A 13,234-nucleotide genomic window follows, 5' to 3' on the forward strand; every position below is an offset into this window, starting at 1 on the left:
CTTTCAAGAAGGAAACAATTGGGCCTGTCATAAGGGATCAATATGTTGAAAAGGTTAGTCACCGATTCAAACATTCTTTCTCCTTTCACTCTACTTACTACTTACAAAAACAACTTTGAATTTCACTAAACTATACTTGCATACAGAGGGTTAACATTCAAGTGAAGATTGAAGAAGAAGAAAAAGAGAAACTTAAAGCTACAACAAGAATGAGTAACATTAAGTCATTAACATTTGTATATTTTCATGTTTATAGTTAATATTCATTCTTAATTGCTAATTTTATATTTTTGTATTACTCTAGGGAAGAGGAGCTTCAATTACAAAAACAAAAAAAGCAGAAAACCAAAGCTAACCCATAGCTATCTTTTTTCTGAAGATATTGAAAACGAGGAAGAAGAAGAAGAAGAAGACAGGGAGGATAGTAAGAATATGTTTAGTTTATTTTTCATTATTTTAAGTTCATTTAATCAAATACTTCTCTTTTTAATACTCATTAACTTAAATTAATGTTCTTATGTATATACAGAAAAACAAGAATCAAATACGTTTGGTTGTAACGGCTTTGGCAAAGATCTGACAATAGAAACTACCTTTTTGCCCGATAGGTTTGATTGAAAACTCTCAAATAATAAAATAAAAACATTTATAAATCTTATATGTTTTGCTGATTAATTGTTACCATCATAGTGTGAAGCATACTCCTTTAGTGAGAGGGAGGCAGAGGAGCAACTGAACGTGAAAAAGTAATTTAATAGTATAAAAATTTATCTTATATTTTATTAATCTAAAAAAACTATGTCCTTTAAGTTCTAAATCATATGTTAATTACATTACAGATGAGGCTCTTGAAATCACTTTAAGTTACTAGGATGGTGTAGGACATCGAAGAGTCATGCAGGTAATTCTTAATTTCTTATGTTCTAAATATGGCTAAATTACCATTTTACCCCCTCCTTGTGGTTTTTAGGTTAGAAAAGGGGATACAATTGGCGAGTTTTTACAGGCAGTTTAACAATAACTTGCACTTTAATTTAGAGAAATATGAATAGCTTCAGTTGAAAATCTTTCATATGTGAAAGAGGATCTCATTATTCCACATGTATGTAATAATGTAACATTCATCATTTTAAAAAAATTATTCCAAATTAAAAAAATTAAGATGATATTTTTCTGTTGTAACACTTTTATAAAAGGAAGTTTATTTTTTTCATTTATTTTACCTCTAATAGTGGATGATTTGGTGCAATTAAAATAGATTTACAAAACTACCATGGAAATTTTCATTTATTTATGCATCCCTTTAAATGCAAAAATAGCAATGTACTTTTGTAAATGTCTAATTAGCATATTATAGCATCATACTTTTCTGTTATAAGAGTTTTATAATAGAAAGTCTAATTTTTTTCATTTTTTTTACTTACAGGGCAAAAAGGGTAATGTTCATTTTTTATTGTCTTATAAGTATATTATAGTAAATTATATTTAGATGACAGAAAATCCAAAAAAAAAATGTCTACTGCATCATCATCTCATGGGATATCTCTTGCATATGTTATTCATTTTAACCAATATGGTAATAATATTAGTTTATTGTCCATATGTAGTATGATTTATTTATTTATCAACCTTTTATATAGTAATGTTATCATTATATCATCAACTTATCATGTCAAATTTTACCATTTGAAGTGAGTAATTTTGTAACCGTAGTTCCCACGAGTTATAACCTAGTTAAGTAATTAAGTAAACCTAGTTTATGGAATGATAAAACATTGGCCCATACCAAAAAGGGCCTAATAGATATCTTAGACTAACTCCCCTCAAACTCATAATACGACACAATAAGTATTGAAAGTTTGTCGGAGAGAAAATAAAAATGAGGAACAATCAAGACTTTCACAAATATATTAGCAATCTCCAAGTGGATGGAACATAAGATAAAGAAATGGTCCCATGTTGAATGTAGTGACAAGTAAAATGACAATCAATTTTATTATGTTTAGTTCACTCATGGAACATTGAATTCTTGGCAATCATTATCGCACACCCATTGTCACAGTGCAAAAGGGTAAATTGAGAAATATAAGCACTCATATCTGCAAGAAGTCATCGCAACCAAACAATCTCACAAGTAACAACAACCATAGCTCGATACGTAGATTCTATAGGTGATCGAGAGACAACATCATGTTTTTTATTCTTCCACGAACTCAACGAATCTCCACGAACAATACAATACCAATAGTGGACCTGCAATCATAAACAACACTATCCTAATGAGCATCACTATATGCATGCAACTCAAGAGATGTTGTGGAAGGAAACACAAGGCTACAGAAACTAAGTACCACGAAGATATCTCAAAATAGGAAGAATAGTTCTCTAATGAACACTAGAAGGAGCAGTGACAAATTGACTAACCACATGAACTACATGAGAAAAATATCTAGCCTAGTGAAAGTAAGATAAACCAAACTTCCCACAATAGTATGATAAATGCTCAGATATGATAAAGGGACACCATCAGTTCGAGAATACTCTGTATTACTCTCTAGAGGAGTATCAACTGTACGGTTATCCGAGAGCCGAGCGCATTCAAACAAATATAAGATATACTTCACCTGAGATTGAGCAACTTCAATCCCTAATAAATAATGTAATAATCCTAAGTCTTACATAACAAATCGGTAGGCTAAATTATGCTTCAAAGACTATGTCATCATGATCATCACTAGTAATAATCATGTCATCAACATATAAGGAAAAAAGATTTCGACGTGCACTTATATGTCTCACAATAAAGTTGAATCACGATTACAAGCACAAAAACCAAGCGAAGTAATTATCAAAACAAGCATGTGAGCCTTGTTTGAGACCATAAATGCTTTCCGAAGCCCACTGTCACACCCCTAGCCGACGGTGGAAACACCGGGCGGTGAGACGACATCATGGATCATAGTCATTTGCATACATAGAAAAATTCAACATAACATAATATACAGACTTTTATTAATGAAAAATGGAAATTACAACATTCCTTATCTAGTAGTACTTGATAATCTAAAATACTAAGTATGCCTTAGTAGTTAGGCAACTATGAAAATATGACAAAATGATAGATAAACAGTAATCACATGATTGTTTTCCTATGTATGACTTCCAACTTCTTAGTTTCCTGAGAATGCATGCATTCTGAAAAAGCATCAACATAATGTTGGTGAGTTTGCAGGTTTGACTCAATGTACTTTTAAACCAAAAGTATGTTTTCACCGTATATAACTACTTTACTGTCACACCCCGGCCGCAGGCGGAAACATCAGGCCGCAGGCGGGAACAACGTTTAATTCGTTGTACCCTTTTGATCACATCATCTTCAGAACCATCTTCTCCGTTTTCCATTTTAATTTCATGAACTGTGGGTAGGGTGTTAAAGTTTGAGTGTACTACAAAGTTGTCTTTTCTTTTCCCAAAGGGTGTCACCTATTCTAAAGGCTTCCCAAATGAATGCATATGTGTTACATCAAATGAGTCTAGATGTACACTAGTTTTTCCTATTGGAGAAGTAGGAACAATCTCTTTAGCATCTTCATGGTCTTCATCTAACTCCCCGTAATATAAGTTTCTGATCATTGATTCACATCATAGAAAATGAGGCTCAATAGTTCACAGCTATAAGTTGTCATGTATCAGATGAAAAGCATACATGGTGACATAGTATATGAATGTAGGAGTTACTCCTTTTCAATAATAGCTTGTTTCTGTTCACTGTGTAGTTGCTGATGGAATACATCCATATGAGCATCTGATACTACTAGTTCCAGTTGTTCAAACAAGTAAAAAACAACAATAATAAGGGCAAACATGTCCGAAAAGAACATAAATTTCAACAGAAATTACCTACTTTGAAGCATGATTATCAATAAACTACTAGAGTAAGAAACCAAATTCAGAATTAGAACTAAACTTGGTGTGGTTATATAAATGCAGTAAGTATAGAGAGATTACATTGACTTCAAGTCCATCAGACTCCTTGAGAGCATATATAACATCAAGGTCAGCTAAGTCACTCTCTGTTTGAGGTTCAGCACCCTTCTACATCAAAAACACCATAACTTATGTTATGGCTTTTTCCTCGCAAGTGCAACACCTCACCTTCATGAATATCGACTTCCGCTTCACTATTCCTCTTCCTCTAGTTGTTGATTTTCTATCTCCACTACCATCGTTTCATTAATTGTACCCATCTACGCTTTCGAAACGAAGAAATCGAGGTTCAGATGGTCGATGATTTAATATCCCCTGATCGATAATCCCAAACCCTAAATTTCTAAGCATGCGATTGCAGTGTAAACCAGATCGTGAAACCTCTTCGCCGGAGAAAAAAGATAGATGGACATGGTTTCTGATGGTGGGAGGAGTAGAGGTGGGGGGATGTGGTGAACGAGGGAGGGAGGTTGTGAACAACCAGATCTAGAGAAAGTAAAGAGATAACGTTTGGTGATTACGATGCCGTTTCAGTGATACCGATGACTGTCCGGTGATTCCGACAAAGGTCCGGCAACTCCGACAGTGGTGTTGTGTTCTCAGTGGTGGTGCAGCTGAATAAAAAGATAGGGGTGGGTGGGTTGGGATTAATTAATAACGATTTTGTTGAGTTTTTCAGTTTTTTACTAGTTTTATAATTTTTTTTTTATTTTTTATTTTTTATTTTTTATTTTTTTAAAGAGCAGATGAGTATAACAAATATACAAAAATGAATATATATATATATATATATATATATATATATATATATATATATATATATATATATATATATATATATATATATATATATATATATATATGACTACATGTGAAATCAACCTAATATATCTAGCACCACTAATATTTTTGTTTTGTGCTATTATTTCTATAATGCAATTATATACTTTAGTAACAAAGGTTTTTTTTTTATTGTTATATGATCTTATATTTTGATTACCTTTTTTTTTTCTATTGCTTTAATCAAAGTTTTTTTAAACAAAAAGAGAACAACATAATTATATATAAAACTTTAAGATGGAAATACTAAGCCATAAAAAGATTTGAAAAACCATTAGGTTTATTATAGAAAATAATCATAAAAATTCGGAATAACTAATCTAGTGCACACTTGTTATTTTGGTTCATTAGATGCTTATTTGTTCGGTTTTTTTTAACGTTTCTATAGTGATTAAGATGTTTTTTGGAATTTTTTTTTACCTTAGAAAAAATATTATATAATGTTTAAGTTTTTGCATTTTAAAGAACATAGTATGTGTAATGGTCAATTTAATTTAAAATGGCTAAATTTTGTTGTTCAAAATGGTTTGTATAATTTGTAAAAATAATGTCAAAGCATTTATGTTAAACATAACTAAAAAAAAACTAAAAATTTGAAATAAAAAACTGACTTAAAAATAAAATTAAATAACTAATATTTGAAAATAAAATATAAAATAAAATAAAAAACTGGAAAAAATATTTAAAGTAAAAAGATAATAAGAAAAACTAAAAAAATACAAGAAAAACACTATTTTAGTAAATATATTTTTTATAAGACATGTAGTCATATATATATATATATATATATATATATATATATATATATATATATATATATATATATATATATATATATAAATATTCATTTTGTATATTCGTTATATTTATCTACACCTAAAAAAACTGATTTTTAAAACAAGAAAAAAACTGATATTAAAAATAAAATTAAAAAGATAGAAAAAAAAGATATTTAAAGTAAAACAATAATAAGAAAAACTGAATAATAGTGAATAATAAAAGTAAAATGAAGAAAAAACCTTATTTTGGTAAACATTTTTAGAACTATACTAGATTGGTAAATAATTTTTTTTAATAACCCCATTTTGTTTAGTAAACAGAAATTAAATATTCTTCTATTTTTTGTTCCTATAAATCTTTCTATCCAATTTGATGGTGACATGTGTCACATTTAATGCTCATTTAATGATATTTTTGTATAATAAAATGACACATGTCATCATTTAATTGGATAGAAGTATTTGTAGGAAGAAAAGTAGGAGGATATTTAATTTCTCATTAGTAAATGTTCTCATTTGAACATATCTCTCTCTCTCTCTCTCTCTCTCTCTCTCTCTTGTGAGACGACCTAATTTTGTGAGACCGTGAGACACAATTTTAGCCACTTATTTTGTAGATAAAACAAAAAAAAATTTAAAATGCAAAATAATTAAAAATTTTCGAAATTTTTTTTCCAATATTGTTTTCGGAATATATAATTTCCCAAAAAAAATAAATAAAATACCAAAAAAATAAAAAATAAATACAAAAAAATAACATTTTTTTACATATTTTAGTAGAATATTTACAATATTCTACATATCTGACAAATCTAGTAGAATATTCTAAAAATTCTAAAAATCATATTAGAAATATACAGTGTAATATTCTATTAGAGTATTTCATGTTTTTTTTTTAATTTTTTTTAGTTAAATAAAGTTTCGAAGATAATAATTAAATTTTTTTTTTTGGATTTCTCCATTTTATTTGTATTTTAAAATTATTTTTATATTTGGTCTCACGGTCTTACAAAATTAACATGTTCTCAAATGAACATAGACTTATATATATATATATATATATATATATATATATATATATATATATATATATATATATATATATATTAAGCTTACGATGTAAGCGTATACACATGCGTATCATCGTAACTTACGGTCTTAGCTTCTCCTTTGTTTTGTTAGATGTTGGAAAACCCTAATATCTTCCACCAGCCGTCATTTCTCCCGGATCTCTTCCGTCTCCTTCCTTACTCTCTTTAATCACCGGTAGCATCGGTTACCACCAACCTCCTAACACTGCCGTTACCTTCACTGGCATCTGCCACTCGCTTCTACCTTATGTCGAGATGAGAAACCCTAACTCTATCTCGCTGCCACCATCAACGCCACCATCGCACATCGGAACCCCTAACCCCAAATTGGCTCAATCTTCATGGTACGTATCCCCCTCCATTCAAAATACATGTAAGTATTTTTGGAATTTCCTATTTCTCAGTTCGTCAGATCTCTTTTTCTCCCACTCTCTCTATCTCTTTCTCCCATGATTCCTCTTTTATTTCTTACTCAGAGAATTGCCAGGTATACATTTTTCTTACTTTGACAAGAAGCCTATTAATAACCCTAAACGGCGCAATAACATTTGTTTGTTCCAAAAATTTCTTGGATTCGACAGCAAGTTCTACATGTTGGGCAATCTTCATCTTCCTGATTTTTAATTCCTTTCGATCTAACCTTTCTTTTTAAATTTCTTGGATGATTTTCCTTTGTTTCCAAAATCAAAATAGGTTGACATCTACACGTTTTGCTCTTTAACGAAATTAGGATTTGTTCTCTCTGTCGCTTTTCATTTATCTTATTTTTTGCATATTTGGCTAGGAGGGCTTTTTGGAAGTGGTTGGAATAGTGAAATTTCATTACTATAATTGGTGATCCCCCAAAAGTAGATTGGTATATTGAAATGTCGATAAGTACCTAATGGTGCTTTCTTACCCCTGATGACGTTATTCATATTTGGGTTGTGATAAGTTTGGAGTTCTGTAATTCAATGTTTATGGACAACCTTTTTACTGTTTTCACAAATGTTTAATACTTCCATTTCATGGAGTAACCTTATGATGTTCTTGATGGATAGGTAATGACTTAGGTATGCTCTTTTTACAACTTCATGGGAGTGTGGCTGGTCAACCCAACCAACTTAAAATAATTTCACTATTTTACCAATCTGAAATAATATACTTGAATCCACTCTGTCTTTTATTTTAAGAATCTTGATTCTTCTGCATTAACGTGATATATTATAGTGATTTTTTTCTTCTATTCAATAATTAAATTTTCTAGGTTGTATTTTTCAGTAACTACCGACCTTAATCTTTTCTTTTTCTTTGTTTTTGCAGTCAAAGATGCAGGCGAAATTGGTGAATCAGTTCATTGCTAACATTTATTTTGCATTCTATCTTGCTTTTAAACTTTTCATTGACTTAGTTGTATTGATTTTTGTGTTTTTCAATCATGTATACATGAATTTTTAGTTTTTGTTGAAGTTGTTACAAGAGGGAGGTTGTGGTCGGATAAAAGTATAAGGATTGGTTTAAAGGTGTTGAATAATCATCTAATGTGAGGGACATTATTATTTTAAACGCATATTAAAAACGATGTTTTTGTCCTCCAAATAGGTGCTACTTACTGATCTGGAACATGGTTTTTGAGAACCACATGCAAGCATTTTATCACAAAGAGAAGACAAAGGTATGCAATCATTTCTTTGTGTAATTGACCACGATCTTCTAATATATCTATTGTTATATTGCCATGGTTCACAAGTATTTTCCAGACAAGTAATTCTCCATGTTATAAAATGGCTACATGTCTAGAAATTTACTCTCAAATGAATAAGTAGTACACAATAATCTTTTGGTGATTAATATATGCCTACTTCAGCCTCAAAATGTTGTGGTGGTGTGTTCGTTTGGTTTTTTTTTCCATATTTGTATCTCATGTACAATCAATGTCAATGTATGATCTTTTGTTTGTTTTCCTTTTTGACAGTGCTAGAAGAAATAAAAGAATACGTTGGGGGCATTATTTTTCTAAAACTCAGGTTAAAAATTTTGAAGTTTCTATGAGCAGAAGAAGGGCACCGCACCATGTCGTGTTTTCTTTGCTGAAGTGTAAAAGACGGGTTTGTAACCGCCTAAAAGTTAAATCTTGTGGCTGTAATTTTGTTTGCTTTCGGAGTTACAAAAATAAAAATAAAAAAATAATGTCGTGTATGAAATTTATATATAGATTTAGATGACAAATACTTTATAACCCACAGTGGGGTGAGGTTGGATGTTCGAATCTTTGGGACTCCATAAATCCTCTTTAAATGCTCATTGTGGGGGAATTTTCCTTGGAAATCGCGTCTGGGGCTGAGTTTGCCCGCTTTGCAGAGCTCGAACCTGGGGTGCGCATTTAAAAGTATGCGATTTGCCGTTTCCAAAAGAAAATAATTTATAAATTTATAAGATCTATTATAAGATATTGACGTATTAATATAACTTTTTTCGTTTGCATGATTGTTCATATATTTAACTCATGAGTTTCCTTTTTAATAGTTTTTCTATGGGGAGATTTAATTTTAATTTTAGATATATTTATTGATTTTTTATTAATATAATAATATTTTTTATCAAAAAATGTTGTGAACCTTTGATTAGCATTCATGCATATATAAAAGTTATTCAATTTGAAAGGCAAAATATATATATATATATATATATATATATATATATATATATATATATATATGTTAAATAGATTTGTCAACAAACTATGTTTTTTGTAAATATGATAATTAAAAAAAAATAATTTATTCGACGCCAACTAAAAGGAAATAAAGCGTTGAGAAAAATATTAATCTTGTATGCAACGACGAAAGTTGAGCAACATGAGTGAACTAGATTAGCTCAAATACCACATTAAACCAATGTGATTTCAAACCTAAAAAGCTAACGAAAAGACTGATAGAACAACTGAGCTTCAAGGAAACCCGATCGAAAAATAAGACAGGTCAGAATCAGTTTTTTCGCATGACCGACTTTATGTAGCATTATCCAAAAGGATATAATTTGCCAATGCATATGAGTGAACTCTGACAAACAATTATATCTCAGTGAAGTCTATACATAAAATGTGATGTATAAAGAAGTGTTGCACGATTAATAATACACAATCAATCATGTGTTCATATATACATTTGTAAAGAATAATTCTTATTGATTTCATGTATACTAGCATGACTATTATTCATATTTGTTTATATGTAATAAAATATTTGCGTAAAAGAATTAATCGGCTGTAGAAATTAATTTGAGTAAAAACTATTTGCACCCGTCGCTTGGCGCGGGTAAACGGCTAGTTACCTTATAAAGCATTTTTGGTCAAATACTGAATTTTAAGTCGTACAAACATACAATGCATTTGTACAATCAATTTATGCATTACAAAAAGAGTAGAGTACATATGGTCAATAGTTGAAAATGTCAAATCTCTTATCCCCTATTCTTAGGCTATTTTGACCCGGTTTATTTCTTATCTCCGTATTTCCCCTAATCTCGCAATTTCTGTTCACAAATCTTGGATATATATCGCTGACGTTTCCATTTCTAGGGTTTAATTCATCTTTCAACATTCAACCACCATTGTCACACCCGTCGCTTGGGGCGGGTAAATGACTAGTGTGTGTGTGTGTGTGTGTGTGTGTATATATATATATATATATATATATATATATATATATATATATATATATATATATATATATATATATATATATAGGGAAAAGTGAATATACCCTTAAGGGTATATAAGATTAGGTACCCATTCCTCAATACTACGTAGTTTTATCACTTGGTTTAATTTTCTCTGACAAAAAAAAAAAAAAAAAACAATTTCCATAATCGACAAAAATCATCAACACAAAAATACGTTTCTGATTTCACATCATCTTCGTCTCTTCCAACACTACCGTTGACATTCACATATCTTGGCAGCCGTCGTTGTTTACAGTTGAAGCCCTCCCTTGTTCGCCGACTATCTCACCTGCGATACAAGGCATGCTCAGGCCCAGCGAGATGAGGTAGACAACCCCCAGCCTCTACTCCGTCACAACAACGCAACAAATCGACAATAAAATTGGTGAATTTGGTATATTCTCGGTTAATAAAACACTTGCCATCTTCAAATTCCTATTCTTTATGTATTATTTCTTCTATTCATCTTCAGTTTATAGTCTGATCAGTTGAGTTGATTAGTTTTTTGATTCGGTGAATTGGGTCTGTACTCTTTACATCATTTCTAAATTGGTTTGAAATAATGGGTTGGTTTAAGAATGTATCTCCAAATCATCATTATGTATAATTAGGGATGTCTAATTCCATCTTTCTTACAGGGGAAGAGGATACGATGTGCACAGTGCACATAAGGTGCTCGATGAAATGCTCGAATCAATGGATGTAGTTTTCAAGGCTTTTGAGAAGATGTCTAAGTCGTGGCTGACCGTTATCAATCTGGTTGATGTCCATTCTGGTGGTCTTTTAGTTGTTTCAAAGATTCCTGGAAGATGAGGTGGCTTTGAAACATTGGAGAAGTGGGTCACTGTCTCATTTGCTGGTCATACAACAATTTGTTTAAAGGATGAATTCGGTATTCTTTGTGATAGGAAAGCACTAGTTCAGACCCATAATTCCACATCCGTGGACCCGAATTGGAGATAGATTACCCTGACCCAGTTAGAGTATCCAAATACTTGACTGTAATTTTTGGGTTACATTTGCTTGTAGTTTGCTTAGGCATGATATGAAGCAGTTTCATCTGAGTTTGAGCAGGGACGCCGAATCAAAAAATCAACCAAATGTGAATATTTATGAACATGAATTGAGTCGGTTTATATATTCAATCTGAGGCAGAAAAGTTACTAGTAGAAAAATGCGACTTAGGGGTAATGATTCAACATTTTGTAGCTTTCAGTAAACGAAATTGCTTTGGGGATGACATAAGAGACCATTTCTTGCAGCTAGCAGTTAATCGTTCCTCTGTTATCTGTTGTCGTGTCTCTCCTAAACAGAAAGCCTTGGTAATGCTCTTTGTTTCCAATTTTGATTCAGAAGTGGGATACCTCAAACAGTCGTTTCAAACTCTAGAGGTAAATTTTAAACAACATAGCTCTATTTAAGATCAATGGTAAATGACAATATTCATGATTTCGTGTTATAATAGCTCCCAAATGTTTCAATCTAAATCAGGCTGCTTGTGATTTATCTTTACTATGCTATTTCTTGCAATTTGTCTTTCTAGTTTTTTATTGAAAAAAATTCTGTTTTTTTTTTTGTTTGCTATCTCAGGTTGAACAAATTTCTTTTACTTTTTTTTTAATTTTTAAAAGTATTTCCTAAACAATAGTAAAAATATTTATAAAAATCAATAATAGGTGTACTATGTGGGCGAAAGAAATGTCTAGATGGTGTATTGCACTTAAGATCACTGAAATACTTATGCTTGTGTCATTAGAATTGTTTTGGTAATCTATTAATTAACCTTTGTATTGGGCCTATGAGTAGTTGTACATAAGTTATAAATATAGTGTGATAGAGAGAAAAACATAGTCACATGTAGAAGGAAGAGGGATGGCCGCCAGGTAGATGATCGGAAAAAGTAAAAGAAGAGTATTCATTCAATGAAAGAAATGGCGGAGAGAAGAAGGGATCAAAGATGCCCCATTTTCTGTTTTTCTATTTTCTTTGAATAAAAGAGTGGGACCACAATGTTTTAGTAAATAAATTTCAAAGCACTATCATCTGGTAAATAAAATTCCCATTTACTATGGCCACGTTATAAACTCATCCAACATTAGGGGTATTTTTGGAAATGTTTGTTGATTTATCTTTACTATGCACATGGATCACAATTTTATTCTACAAATATCATAACATAACATTTGGTTTTGTGATAAACTTAAAGCCAGAAGACATCAACTGGATTAAGCCTCAATTGATTCCCATTTGCTTGTGTATTCATTTGTTTGTTTTTTTTACAGGAGGTATATTAAGCATAAAATAACAATTAGACCAAATGCAAAGAAGTTGAGTGTTTTATTCTTGCAAAGATAGAAGATGTCATGGGGGGATTTCTCAAGTAATGTGAAATCAACCATTTTCAAAGAGAGAACCTTGAAGAGAAAAAAAGATGATGATTTTTTAGAATAATGGTTTGTTAGCAATTTTTTAGAATAATTGTTTGTCATTTCAAGTCACTTTACTCATTGTGTATTTATATATGCGATTTTTTATGAACCAAATATCCATGAATGGTATTTCATTATTGATCATAATAGATGGTATTTCGCATGCTCAACAAGTGTTATGGATGGAAATAACAGATTTACGGATGTTTTGACAAAAAACATATAAACCATGTATTTTGTGAATTGACCTGAAATACCAACAAAGTTACATTTTTAACCCAAAATGACAACATACTTTCGTGTTTAACCCGTAATTGCAACAAATTTACATTTTGTAACCCAAAATGACAACATACTTTCGTTTTTAACCCGTAATTGCAGCAAATTTACATTTTTTACCCAAAAT

At 30.7% G+C, this 13,234-nt stretch overlaps 2 long non-coding RNA genes across 2 annotated transcripts; one reads left to right on the forward strand and one right to left on the reverse strand.

Annotated features, from left to right (window-relative positions):
- Positions 1–2,990: 2,990 nt before the first annotated feature.
- LOC145057177 (uncharacterized) lies at positions 2,991–4,625 on the reverse strand. The gene is made up of 2 exons (XR_013685989.1): positions 4,009–4,625; positions 2,991–3,625 (listed from the first exon to the last, which is right to left on the reverse strand). It is a non-coding gene; the product is annotated as an uncharacterized LOC145057177 (long non-coding RNA).
- A 5,903-nt stretch (positions 4,626–10,528) lies between these two features.
- Positions 10,529–12,944, forward strand: LOC145058887 (uncharacterized). Its single transcript, XR_013686561.1, has 3 exons — positions 10,529–10,793; positions 11,038–11,790; positions 12,682–12,944. It is a non-coding gene; the product is annotated as an uncharacterized LOC145058887 (long non-coding RNA).
- The last annotated feature ends 290 nt before the right edge of the window (positions 12,945–13,234 follow it).

The sequence above is a fragment of the Lactuca serriola genome, chromosome 6, assembly GCF_051521515.1.
Source record: "Lactuca serriola cultivar US96UC23 chromosome 6, Lser_US96UC23_V15, whole genome shotgun sequence".
Lineage (NCBI taxonomy): Eukaryota > Viridiplantae > Streptophyta > Magnoliopsida > Asterales > Asteraceae > Lactuca > Lactuca serriola.